Below are 13,676 nucleotides of genomic sequence, written 5' to 3'. Positions count from 1 at the left end.
TCACAGTCAGGGGCCATCAGTTGGCCACTTAAGAGCTTCGTGAGGTTAAAGGGTGGGCAAGCCACATGAAGCCTCTCCTACATCCCCAGGTCAATCCATCATTCCCCAGAAATGGTTAATGAGTGCTATTTTCCTGACTTTACGCTGTATGCCACTGCCACTTCTGCTTTACAGTAATGAAGCTGGTGGAGCTCTTGGTTCCTTTAAGTGTACTTTCAATGCATGTATAACTTATTTCACATCAGTTTTGCAATAACGTGTTCACCAAGGTAATATGGACAAGTTTTAAATAAATCATAAGATCCTGAATTAGGCCCTTATGCCCTTCATTAAGAGCACGGCTGGTTTGCAACTTGACTCCATTTTGTCACATTTGTTCCATATACACTGACACACAGGTCAGTGCACAGGTCCTGAAAACTCCAGTTGTCCCCCAGAGATATTTTGTGAGAGAATTTCAGATGGCTCCTGCCCTTTGTGTGGAACGGATGGCACGGTGGCACAGTGGTTAGCACTACTGCCTCACAGCGCCAGGGACCTGGGTTCGATTCCCGGCTTGGGTCACTGTCTGTGTGGAGTTTGCACATTCTCCCCGTGTCTGCGTGGGTTTCCTCCGGGTGCTCCGGTTTCCTCCCACATTCTGTAAGACGTGCTGGTTAGGTGCATTGACCCGAACAGGGGCCAGAGTGTGGCGACTAGGGGAATTTCACAGTAACTTCATTGCACTGTTAATGTAAGCCTTACTTGTGACTAATAAATAAACTTTAAATGCTCTGATTTTACTCTGGATTGAACTTGCTCTAATTGCAATATTATATCTTCTCACCTTTAAAAAGAAAGGATTCCATTTATTTTGTGTCTCTCAGGGTGTCCCCAGACATTTTACAGACAATTAACTAGTGAAGTATCTTTGAAGTGTGGTCACTTTTGAAATCATAGAATCCCTACGATGCTGAAGGAGGTCAGTCAACCCATCGAGCCTGCACCGATTCTCTGAAAGAGCATCCCACGCAGGCCCTCCCCTCTGCCCTATCCACATTAGCACATTTAGCATGGCTAATCCATCTGATCTACACATCTTTGGATACCAAGGGGCAATTTAGCATGGCCAATCCACCTAACCTACACATCTTTGGAAATGTAGTCATTTTGTACACAGCAAGTTCCCACAAACAGCAATGAGATAACTGGCCAGATAATCTGTTTTCATTTTGTAATGAACCTTACACAAAAGGCCAGCAGGTTAACCAAACCTGTCCTTAATGTCTGGAGCATCATAACTAGTTGCCTCCTATCCAACCACAGGTATGTTATTTACTGGGAGAGGGAAAAGTACAGCCTGGGACAAGAGAGCATGAAATTCTGGAAAATTAATCTTAGGCTCTATCAGGCATTCAAAACCAGGCGAGGAGATTATGGTGACCATGAGGCACAGTGGTTAGCACTGCTATCCCACAGTGCCAGGGACCCAGGTTCAATTCCAGCCTTGGGTGACTGTCTGTGTGGAGTCTGCACGTTCTCCCAGTGTCTGCGTGGGTTTCCTCCGGGTGCTCTGGAATCCTCCCACATTCCAAAGATGTGCAGGTTAGGTGGACTGGCTATGCTAAATTGCCCCTTTGTGTCCAAAGATGTCTGGGTGCAGGAGATTATCGGGGTAAATAGGTAGGATACGGGGATAGGGTGGGGGTGGGACTGGGTTAGATACTCGGCTGGAAAGTCGGTGCAGACTCAATGAACCAAATGGCCTCCTTCTGCACTGTAGAGATACAATGAATCTGCAACTCCATTTGCCTTCCATATGATCCAGTCTCTGTCCCAGCTTGAAGGAATAAAGGGATAAAGAGAGTCAGGATGCACCATGCCGGCTGGCAATGTGATCCAGAGGCTCACTAGACTCAAATTAAACGGCTAACATTCATTTTATTCCTACTTCCTCGGAACTCGCATGCCTGAGCGCTGGTACTTCCCAGTCTTTTAAATATATCAATGATCAAACAAACTGACCTATTCATTATTTAATGGACCTTTATAGATCACCTACCTCTATATCTATGCTGCTCTTTGGTAAATAGACCCACCTCTCTGAAGCGTATCTCAGGAACTAATTTTAAAACTTTTACGGGGGAATCTGTTGAAGCTCCACATCAGTTTTTTTTTGCTTTGTCAAACATCTATTTTAAATGTTTTATTTTCCATCTTGGTTAGTATACTGAAAAGTTTAAGATCTTTGTCTCTCCTTCTTGCCTTTGTACAGGGCCAATGGAGATACGTTGGCTACTTTCACCACCTTGAAACGGACACCAGGAACATCACCAACAGCATGGTTATAACCAAAACCAGCGACTAAAACTTCATTGCTTTCCTCAATGAAATTCAAGCAACCATCATTTGGAACAAAAGGTGTGATTTTCTTACCATCCTGAAGAAGCTGGACTCGAACATGCTTTCTGATGGCAGAATTGGGCTTCTTAGCCCAACTTGTTCCAAGACTATTCATTTGGCATGGGACACCACCAAATGTATTGGCAGTGCCCAAATGGGCCTTCTTGTCCTGCTTATCATGCCATTTCTGATCATGCCAGAAGTTACGCAACTTTCTGGCTGTACAAAACATTTGCCCAGGATCGCAAACACGGCCACGTGAATTACTCTGTCACAGTTTGTTAATGTCATGTCAGTTACATTGCTGACGTTAAGAGAATCAGGTCTTTGAGTACATATAAATAGGGGATCACCAGGTGTGGAGGGGAACGGGCAGGGAAGAGGACCTCTTCATAAGCCTGCTCCTGGGTCTGGCCAGGTTGGCCATTAACAGGCCCAGGTGGTCAAGGCATCTAACCCGACTGTGTTCCCCTCTTCTCTGCCTACGTGCGTGGCCAACTGGACTTGGAGAGAGAGCATGCGGTGTCCACTGGTATGCTTTAGGCCATCCGCAAATGGTGGGCACCGTGGGGGCTCGGGTGCAGTATCATAGAATCCCTAATAGTGTCGAAGGAAGCCATTTGGCCCATCGATCCTACACCGACAACAATCCCACCAGGCCCCATCCCTGCAACCCCAGGCACCAACCCTGCTAGTCCCCCTGACCCTAAGGGGTCATTTAGCATGGCCCATGCACGTAACCTGAACATCTTTGGACACCAAGGGGCAATTTAGCATGGCCAATCCACCTAACCTGCACATCTTTGGACTGTGGGAGGAAACCGGAGCACCCGGAGGAAACCCACGCAGACATGGGGAGAACGTGCAAACTCCATACGGTCACCCAAGGCCGGAATTGAACCCAGGTCTCTGGCGCTGTGAGGCAGCAGTGCTAACCACTGTGCCACCATGCATCACTCCTGGTAATGACATTTTAGTTTAATTAGTTACGTTTCCTTTTTAACATTTTGTTTTAGTTGCAGTGAACCACAAGGGGCTGTCATCCCCCCTCTCATTTTTGTTAAATTTATTGATTTTGGCTTATATTATTAAAAGTGAATAAATAGGGATAGCTGGGACACTGGGTTGTCACAGTAAGAAGTCTCACAACACCAGGTTAAAGTCCAATAGGTTTATTTGGAATCATGAGCTTTTGGAACACTGCCCCTTCATCAGGTGAGTCACCCCAGTCCAACGCCGGAATCTCCACATCACATTGGGTTGTGTGGGGAGAGAGCTGTGAGACTGAACAAGTCAATAAACACCTCAATAAAGAAAAGCTGTGTCTTGGCTTTGGCTTCAGGAACTGACTTATCTCCTGTTAACAATGTCAGCTGAGAAATTCACTCGATATTGACTAATTTTGTTGGCCGGAAAATCAGGAACACTCTGAATCACCTTGTCCAATTCTGCGCGGTTGTCAAGGGAAGCTTTCACCTGGGAGTGGAACCTCACAACAATTTCCAACCCTTGAATGGTCCGAAATGTCATCAAGTCCAGTTTTCGATCTACAGAGTAGCTCTTTTATTCATCCTGAATAACTTCACGAGGAATTGGAATGCTTTTAGTGCACTGCCTTGCTCTCTGGTGTTTGGGAGTCTCAGTGACAGCCCACTGACATCCTTTCTGAACAGCTACGTCTTTAATCTTCGCGCCAGATGACATACCAATGTAACAGAAAGAATTTAGAAAAGAAATGCCATTCAGCGTCTCAGGATTATTTCTGTGGGAGGCAAAATGCCTAAACACAAAGCAACACAAAGCTTTTGAGTGGGAGATATCCAAAACTTTACGTTTTCCTCTCTCCAAATACTTTTTTTAAAGTTTATTTATTAGCGTCACAAGTAAGGCTTGCATTAACACTGCAATGAAGTTACCGTGAAAATCCCCTAGTCGCTACACTCCAGCATCTGTTCGGGTACACTGAGGGAGAATTTAGCATGGCTGGTGCACCTAACCAGCACGTCTTTCGGACTGTGGGAGGAAATCGGGGCACCTGGAGGAAACCCACGCAGACACGGGAGAATGTGCAGACCCCACACAGACAGTGACCTCAGCCGGGAATCAAATCCAGGCTCTGAGGCTGCCGTGCTAACCACTCTGCCACCGTGCCATCTTACAATTCCCGAGGCACTGGCATCTCTGATTCCATAACAAAGTGGCAAATCTGCATGTTTGTACAGACAGGCCTTGTATTTACCTAGCACCTTACACACTCTCAGTTGGTACAGCACAAAAGGTGGCCATTCGACCCATCTTGTCTGTGCCAGCTCTGTAAAGGAGCAATCTACCTGATGCCTTTCTCCCGCCTTCTCCCCATAACCCCTGTACATTCTTCCTTTTCAGGTAAACAGTGTAATTCCCTTTTGAGTGCCTTGATTGAACCTGCCCCCATTACACTCTCAGGCAGTGTCACTTCAGCCCTTACTTCAGCCTCGGTCTCGATTTATTCTCTCCTCCGCAGGTCCCGAGCTGCTATGCCTCTCTGCCGCTTCCCCTGGTTGTCTCCTGGTGCGTGAAGGCACATGAGCCTGGGTCCCTTTAATCGCAAAGCATTTTACAACCTATGAAGTACTTTTGAAGTGTGGTCACCATTGTAGTGTGGGAAACAAAGCAGCCAACCAGCATGTCTTTCGGACTGTGGGAGGAAACCAGAGCACCCGGAGGAAACCCATGCTGACACAGGGAGAATGTGCAGACTCCATACAGACAGTGACCCAAGCTGGGAATTGAACCCGGGTCCCTGGCGCTGTCAGGCAGCAGTGCTAACCACTGTGTCGCCTTTTAGATTATTTGTCCCCATTTGACAGTGGAAGGGGTCCCAGTTTAGTGTTTCACCCAAAAGGCAGCAGTGCAACATTCCTTCAGCATTGGACGCGAGATGCCAGCTAGATTATTGAGTTTAAGGCCGGGATTTCCCAGGTGCCCTCGCAGTGGAGGTGGCTCACCACCGGCCACTGGCGGGATCTACCAGTGCAGCTGAAGTCAATGGCCATTTGCGTTGCTCGCTGGGAAGCCACTGCGGGGGTTCACCTTCTGTGGGACTGGAAAATCCTGCCGGTTGGAAAGGCCAGAAAATTTGGAGTGCCATTTAAACCTATAGCCTTTAGAGTCAAAGCTAAGAGGGAAATGCACGGAGCCACAGATGTTAATATTTTAAACTCCAATCCTGCTTCTACTTCTCATCTATGCCAATATCGTTTCTTAGTCAGGGGTCATTTGGCAGTAATGATAATGCCAACAGCAATTTTTTGCCTTTAACAACTCAGAGATGATTCCCAGAGGCGATTCCTGTGGTATGTTGTTGTATTTGTTGAAGGAAGAGGTCCAGAGGCTTGAATGTCTGAACTACAACTATTTATTATGGAACATAACTATGTACATATGTTTTGGGGAGGCGATGGCCTCGTGGTATTATCGCTAGACTATTAATCCAGAAACTCAGCTACAATATTCTGGGGACCTGGCTTCAAAACCCGCTGCGGCAAATAGTGGAATTTGAATTCAATACAAAAATATCCGGAATTAAGAATCTACTGATGATCATGAAACCATTGTCGATTGTCGGAAAAACCCATCTGGTTCACTAATGTCTTTTAGGGAAGGAAATCTGCCATCCTTACCTGGTCTGGCCTACATGTGACTCCATGTAGTGGTTGACTCTCAACTGCCTTCAGGCAACTAGGGATGGGCAAAATATGCTGGCCAGCCAGCGACACCCATGACCCACAAATGAATTTTTAAAAGTATATAAATATACCTACTGCTTCAGTCCTAGCCATGGGACGATACATTGGAGAGTTGGTGCAGACATGATGGGTCGAATGGCCTCCTTCTGCACTGTAGGGATTCTATGATTCAATATGATTCTATGAACTATCTCCATCCAGATTCCTGACAGATTAGTACAACAGTCATGAAACTCCTTTACATCATTATGTTGGCAGTACTGTTTCCCCAGTCCCCCATTAACCCCTTCGATCCTGAACACCCTTATGCTACAAATGGCATTCAGAATTAGGAATCTTAGCTCATTTTCCACCCCTTAACATGGTCCTCAGGCCAATTGTATTGCTCATAATTGCCAGCTTTGCTTCTTGTAAAGTACTCTTGCCTCTAGGACAGAAGGTTATGAGTTTAAGCCCCACTCCAGGATATGACAAAGCTCACACTCCACTCCAGTTCTGAATGAATGTTGCCTAGCTTGGAGTGCCATTCTTTAGAGAAAATGCTAAGGCATGGTCCAATTTGGCAGTTTGAGTGGAGGTTAAAGATGCTGTAGACAGTTTGAAGAAGAGGAGGTGTCAGCCTCCCTTTGCCTGTGAGTCATCAATGGTTCATAGAAACATGGAAGATAGGAGCAGGAGGAGGCCATTTGGCCCTTCGAGCTTGTTCTGCCATTCATCACGATCATGGCTGATCATTCAACTCAATATCTAATCCTACTTTCTCCCCATAACCTTTGATCCCATTCGCCCCAAGTGCTATTTCTAACCACCTCTTCAATACATTCAATGTTTTGGTATCAACTACTTCCTGTGGTAATGAATTCCATAGGCTCACCCCTCTTTGGGTGAAGAAATGTCTCCTCATCTCCGTCCTAAATGGTCTACCCTGTATCCTCAGACTGTGACCCCCCTGGTTCTGGAAACCCCCACCAGGAACATCCTCCTTGCATCTATCCTATCTAGACCTGTCAGAATTTTATAAGTCTCTATGAGATCCCCCCTCATCCGTCTAAACTCCAGCAAAAATAATCCTAACCTAGTCAATCTCTCCTCACACACCAGTCCCACCATCCCCGGAATCAGCCTAGTAAACCTGGTTCAAACTTCATTGCAAAGGCTTGAGCAGAGATTTAATCCAGGCACCAGCCTAATGGTGACACAGTTTGTGTCTGTAATAACGGCAACTGCATTTTGCAGTGCTTTGAAAATTGTAAGGTACTTAATAAATCTAATGCTTCTTATTATTGTTGCTGTGGCTAAGATCAGCTAAGTCAGGAAAGACCAGGGGCAGAATTTTTCCATCCTGCCTGCCACAGGAATCATAGCAGGCGGGACACAGGCCATGCAAAGGTCCGTTGACGTCAGGCGGGATTTTCCGGTCTTGGGCGAGCGCAGCCGGAGAAACCCGCCCAGGAGTTGAATGTAGGTGAGATTTGACTGGTCTATATGGCTCAGTAACACAGCACACTGGAGTTACAACCACTGAGGGAATAAAAAAGAAAAATGCCGATGTTGGAAATATAGGTTATGAACAAAAGCAGCCCATTCTGTATCCGAATACCATTCACCTGCCTTTGCTCCCTCGGTACTGTGCAGCAATGGCAGCCAGGATATTGTCTCTACAATGGGATTGAATCCACAATATTTGGATTCGGGGGCAAGAATGTGGCCAATTCAGCCACAGCTGACGCCAAACTCTGCGACACCATGGCTCAGAATGACCATATGTACGAGCAGATGTAGGCCATTCGGCCCATCATGTCTGTTCTGCCAATCGGTGGAGATTGTAATTGATCTGATATGATAATTCTCAACACCACTTTCCCGCCTTACCCCCATAGCCCTTAATGTCCTTAATGATTGAAAATCTGTAACTAATTAGACCGTTAGTGAGGGATTAAAGATTGATGTCAGATTGGTCATCCCTAACGCACACGGCTCTATTTTCTTTCCATTGAAACGACAGGAAAATTCATGAGATGCTGACCGGATGCCTTCTCACCAGCAAGCACGGTGGCACAGTGGTTAATGCTGCTGCCTCACAGAGCCAGGGACCCAGGTTCGATTACCGGTCTGCGCGGAATTTGCACGTTCTCTCCGTGGTTTCCTCCGGGTGCTCTGGTTCTTTCCCACAGTCCGAAAGACGTGCTGGTTAGGTGCATTGACCATGCTAAATTCTCCCTCTGTGTACCTGAACAGGCGACGGAGTGTGGCAACTAGGGGATTTTCACAGTAACTTCATTGCAGTGTTAATGTGAGCCTACTTCTGACAATAATAAATAAACTTAAAACTTTACAAGTGCGATCACTCCATCACCAACGGGTCCCGCCACAACATGACATTCCTAAAGGGTGGTCAAGGCAGAAACTGGGATTATATTTTTTAATAAACTCTTGGACATGTATTTTGAAGGGCCATCATCCAGCCAAGAGCTGGACAGTGGGATCAGGCAGGACAACTCTTCCCCAGCTGGCACACACACGATGGGCCGAATGGCCTTCTTCAGTGTCATACATTACTGCAATTTCTATCTCTAACAGCTACAGATCATACCTTTCTATGCAGCATTCTAAATCAGAGCTGAAACTTTCCCTGATCTCATTTACTGACCTGCTGCTGAATAAATTCCAACATTGACAACTTCACCTCAGCTCCGGCCTGGCGACGCTTTAAATAACGGTCAAGGGTCGGGGGCGGGGCCGGGGGGCGGGGTCATCGCGCGGGAGGGCGGTGTCAGTCCATGGTGGGCGGTGTCAGCGCGCGGGAGGGCGGAGTCAGCGCGCGGGAGGGCGGAGTCAGCACGCGGGAGGCCGGGGTCAGTCCGAGGTGGGCGGTGTCAGCGCGCGGGAAGGCGGGGTCAGTCCGTGGTGGACGGTGTCAGCGCGCGGGAGGGCGGAGTCAGCGCGCGGTAGGGCGGAGTCAGCGCGCGGAGGGCGGGGATGTGGGCGGGGATGGGGGCCGTGCGCGGGGCCATTTTGTATTTGGCAAGCTCAGTAGGCGCGGTCCGTTCCGGATTGACATATATGTGGGCTGGGTCAGTTCATGATTGACAGGTTGAGCGGGCGGGGGCAGCGCGCAGCCGGCTGCTGACTGGGCGGGGTCAATGTGTGGCTCAGTGGACGGGGTCAGTGTATGATTGGCAGGTCCAGAGGGGCGGGGAGAGTGCGCGGCGGGGCAATCAGTAAGAAGTCCAACAGGTTCATTTGGAATCTCACCTGCTGAAGGAGCAGCGCTCCGAAAGCTCGCGGTTCGAAAATAAACCTGTTGGACTTTAACCTGATGGTGTGAGACTTCTTACTGTGTCATCCCAGTCCAACACCGGCATCTCCACAACATGGCGGGGCTTAACGTGTACGATTGACAGGCCCAGAGGGCGGGGTCAGTGTATGATTGACAGACTCAGAGGGCGGGGTCAGTGCGCGGTAGGTCGCTAGGTGGGCGGGATCAGTGTCCGATTGACAGGCCGAGGGCGGGGTCTGTTCGCATCGGGCTGGCGGGGGGGGGGGGGTGATGTATGATTGGCAGGCATTGTGGGCGTGGACTGCGCAGCGGGCAGCTCTGTGGGCGGAGCCAGTGCACGGTGGGCGGCTGGGTGGGCGTGGTCACTGTCTGATTGACTAGGCCGAGGGCGGGGTCAGTGTGCGGCAGGCAGCTTGGTGGGAGGGCTCAGTGCGCCTGCGCGAGGTTGGGGACCGGTTGGGCATCAGGCGGAGGAGCGGTTGTCCCGGGCGGAGTGAGTGAGTAACGGCAATGAGGGAGCTCCGGGACTGGGTCTTCCCTTCAGGGGGGAGGTTTGACTGAGCCGGCAGCGAGCTCCACACTGTGAAGCCGCTGGAATATCTCTGGCCCTCTCATCTTGTTTATTTAAAGAAAGACATGCATTTTTATAGCGCCTTTCACATCCTGAGGAGGTCCCCAAACTCTATCCAGCCAATGAAATGCTTCTGTGGTTATAGTCACTGGAAATGTGGCCACTAGATAGTGCATAGGAAGATCCCACAAACAGCAGTGTGATCATAGGTTGGGATGTTGGCTGAGGAGCCAGGCATCAATGTGAGCTTCACTGCTCTTTGAAATGGAGCCATTGGGACTTCTACATCCATCTTGAGTGCAGAATGGGACTGTATTTAGCCTCTGCTGAACCTCTTGCAAAGCAGCACTCCTTCAGTGCTACCCTGGAGTTTTAATGTCTTTGCTCAGGTCACTGGAGTGGGACTTGAACTTTCAACCACCTGACTCCTCAGGCAGGAATCTTGGCTGGTTGAGAGAGAGGATTATGATTTCATAGAATCCCTACAGTGCAGAAGGTGGTCATTCAGCCCATCACGTCTACACTGACCACAATCCCACCCAGGCCCTATTCCCATAACCCCACATATTTACCCTGACATGAGGGTCAATTTACCATGACCAATCCACCTAACCCACACACCTTTGGACTGTGGGAGGAAACCGGAGCACCCTGAGGAAATCCATGCAGACACAGGGAGAATGTGCAAACTCCACACACACAGTGACCCGAGGCCGGAACTGAACCCGGGTGCCTGGCGCTGTGAGGCAGTAGTGCTACTGTGCCACTGTGCTGCCCCAAGGGGTGTCCTTTGTTGATGCCGATTTAGAATCAGGTTGTATACCTATGGGCGGTTAACACTGCTGCCTCAATACCAGCAACCTGGGTTCGATTCCGGCCTTGGGTCACTGTCTGTGTGGAATTTGCACGTTCTCCCCATGTCTGCGTGGGTTTCCTCCAGGTCATCCGGTTTCCTCCCACATGCCAAAGATGTGCGGGTTAGGTGGATTGGCCATGCTAAATTGACCCTTCGTGTCAGGGGAATTAGCAAGGTAAATGTGTTGAGTTACTGGGTGGGATTGTTGTCAGTGCAGTCTTGATGGGCTAAATGGCTTCCTTTTGTGCTGTAGGCCTCCTGTGATTCTATAGATACTCCACGTGAGAGTTACAAAGGGATGATGGACGTGAAAGAAGAATGGCAGTCATTGACTGGTCCTCACACCTCCTGACTGCTCATCTCTTGTTCAGGTGGCCAGGCCTCTGACAACGTGTGATCATGGCTCACTGCCTGGTTACTGCTGGCTTAATCTGGCCTGGCCTCTGTTCTTTCTTTGTTTGGTTGGTAGCCAAGCCTGGCCTCCTCAGCCCTGGCCTGGAGGTCCAGAGTTGCTCCACAGCTCCCTTTGATAGCCATTGGGCAGCATCGCCTCCTCGGTCCTCACTGAAGGCTTCACAGGCTCACACCCCGATGCAAGGTCAGGACCTCACTGTTGCCTCAGGCTGCTGGGCCTGAATGTCGGAAACCGGGCTGCAACTTCACTAATGGAAAGTTCAGAAACTTCAGACAATCAGGAGATCTGTTCAGACTGCTCTCAAATCACCAACTCTCAACGTCTGCCGCCGCCCCCCCCCCCCCCCTCAACGTCTGCTCTCTCATGTTTCATTGTAAATCCACCTCTGGCAGTCAATGTCTTGCCCTGTAGTGCATTGGTATGCCAAAAGCTGTTGGGATACCAATGCCTCACCAACCTGCTGCTCACTCCTACTGGGATACTCCTGAAGGTCAGCAGCACACTCGTCTCCTGGCGACCAGAGAACGCAAATTTAAATAATTGCTAAAAGAACAGGGATGCTTCCAGTACAATAGATTGAATGACAACCTGAAATCAATAAAGTAGACTTTATACTGCAGAGATGGATGTACAAACGCAATCGATAATCTCGCAGGGCTGGGCATGTCTGTCATTAACTGGCAGTGTTTACATGACTGGGAATCTTCCTCTAATGTACGCGCATTGCTCCTGTTTGAACCTTTACAGTTAGTTTCAGTAGGTTATCTATCGTAGAGAAATTACAAGCTAAACTGATCACTGCTAAACTACGCAGATCCATCATTCTGTGTTTCATTGCATGGAGAAAGTGAAGGACCCTCAGGAGCATCGTATATGACACCTAAAAACTTGCATTGAAAGAGCACTTACAGCCAATTAAGTGTACTGTTGTAATGTAGGAATGATGTGGAGATGTCAGCATTGGACTGGGGTGGGCACAGTAAGAAGTCTCACAACATCAGGTTAAAGTCCAACAGGTTTATTTGGAATCACGAGCTTTTGGAGCGCTGCTCCTGCATCAGGTCACCGGATAAAGCTGTTGGACTTTAACCTGGTGTTGTGAGACTTACTGTAATGTAGAAAACTACGGGAGCCAATTTGCACACAGCAAACTCCCACGGCAGCAATGTGATAGTGACCAGATAATCTGGTGATGTAGATTGAGGGATAACTATTGGGAGAATTGTCCCCTCAGCTTTCTGCCTTGGGATTTTTTAGGAAACATCTTGGTGTGATAACAGCACCTCGGGAGCGCGGCCTTGATTTTTGTACTCAACTCCTGGCATGAGACTTGAAATGGAGATGAACCCAGGACCTTGTGATTCAGAGGCAAAACTGCTACCAAATTAGCCACATCTGACACGAGGAATTGAAATTGTGAAGGCTGTAGATGAGAAAGACATCATTATGTTTATAATGGCTGCACATTTTGCTCCAAGTGGACACTGGCTCAACAATGGGATGGATGGAGGGGGACAGATGTGTAGGATTGGAAGCTGTCACCTTGTTGCTTCTGAAACACGGGACGGGATTTTCCGGCCGTGCTTGCCCCAAAAACCAGAAAAACCCACCTGAGCTCAATGGACCTTTCCATGGTCCGCCCCTCGCCCACTCCGATTCCCATGGCGGGTGGAATGGGAATATTTGCCCCAGGAACTGGCTGAATGGATCCAGGATCTTTTCCAGTCTTAGACCCTAAGACGTGGGAGTAGAAGTAGGCCATTCAGTCCATCGAGTCTGCTCCACCATGATTTGTGAGCCAGTTGACTTAATGTATTATCCAGCAAGTGGTTACCGGGGATCAATCAGATGTGAGCACTCTGCTGCCCCCTTATATTCCCCTGTAAGAAATTCAGCCTAAAGAACGAATATGAAGCAGAATAAGAACTACTCATTGATTAAGTGTGAAAGGGTTAATAATCACACAAGTTTAAAAATCACCTAAATGCTACAAGAAAATAAATGGTCTTTATGAAGACTTCACAGATAAGCACCAAGGCCTTTAGTCTGAGAGAATTCATTAAATCAGACATCTGGGAGAAGGGGGTTATGTCCAAAGAGACCGATACAAACTGGGACATCACTGAAAACTTTTAACAGGGGCAGCACAGTGGTTAGCACTGCTGCCTCACTGCGCCAGGGACCTGGGTTTGATTCCCAGCTTTGGTCACTGTCTGTGTGGAGTTTGCACATTCTCCCCGTGCCTGCGTGGGTTCTCTCCGGGTGCTCTGGTTTCCTCCCGCAGTCCAAAGATGTGCAGGTTAGGTGCATTGGCCATGTTAAATTGTCCCTCAGTGTACCCGAACAGGCGCCAGAGTGTGGCAACTAGGGGATTTCCACAGTAACTTCATTACAGTGTGAATGTAAGCCTACTTATGACTAATAAATAAACTTTAATGATGGAT

At 48.4% G+C, this 13,676-nt stretch overlaps 1 protein-coding gene and 1 pseudogene across 2 annotated transcripts in view; one reads left to right on the top strand and one right to left on the bottom strand.

The window, feature by feature from the left end:
* Positions 1-2,218: 2,218 nt before the first annotated feature.
* Positions 2,219-2,614, bottom strand: LOC144480142 (small ribosomal subunit protein uS12 pseudogene; annotated as a pseudogene). Its single transcript, XR_013495626.1, has one exon. The product of XR_013495626.1 is annotated as a small ribosomal subunit protein uS12 pseudogene (transcript).
* A 7,201-nt stretch (positions 2,615-9,815) lies between these two features.
* Positions 9,816-13,676, top strand: part of LOC144480319 (CUE domain-containing protein 2-A-like) — a 78,118-nt gene continuing 74,257 nt past the window's right edge. Inside the window, exon 1 of the mRNA XM_078199676.1 lies at positions 9,816-9,887. The gene's annotated coding sequence lies outside the window, so the exon portion shown is untranslated. The remainder of the gene's footprint in view (positions 9,888-13,676) is intronic.

Source organism: Mustelus asterias, chromosome 28, assembly GCF_964213995.1.
Source record: "Mustelus asterias chromosome 28, sMusAst1.hap1.1, whole genome shotgun sequence".
NCBI classification, from domain to species: Eukaryota; Metazoa; Chordata; class Chondrichthyes; order Carcharhiniformes; family Triakidae; genus Mustelus; species Mustelus asterias.
This window is presented reverse-complemented; position numbering and strand designations above follow the sequence as displayed.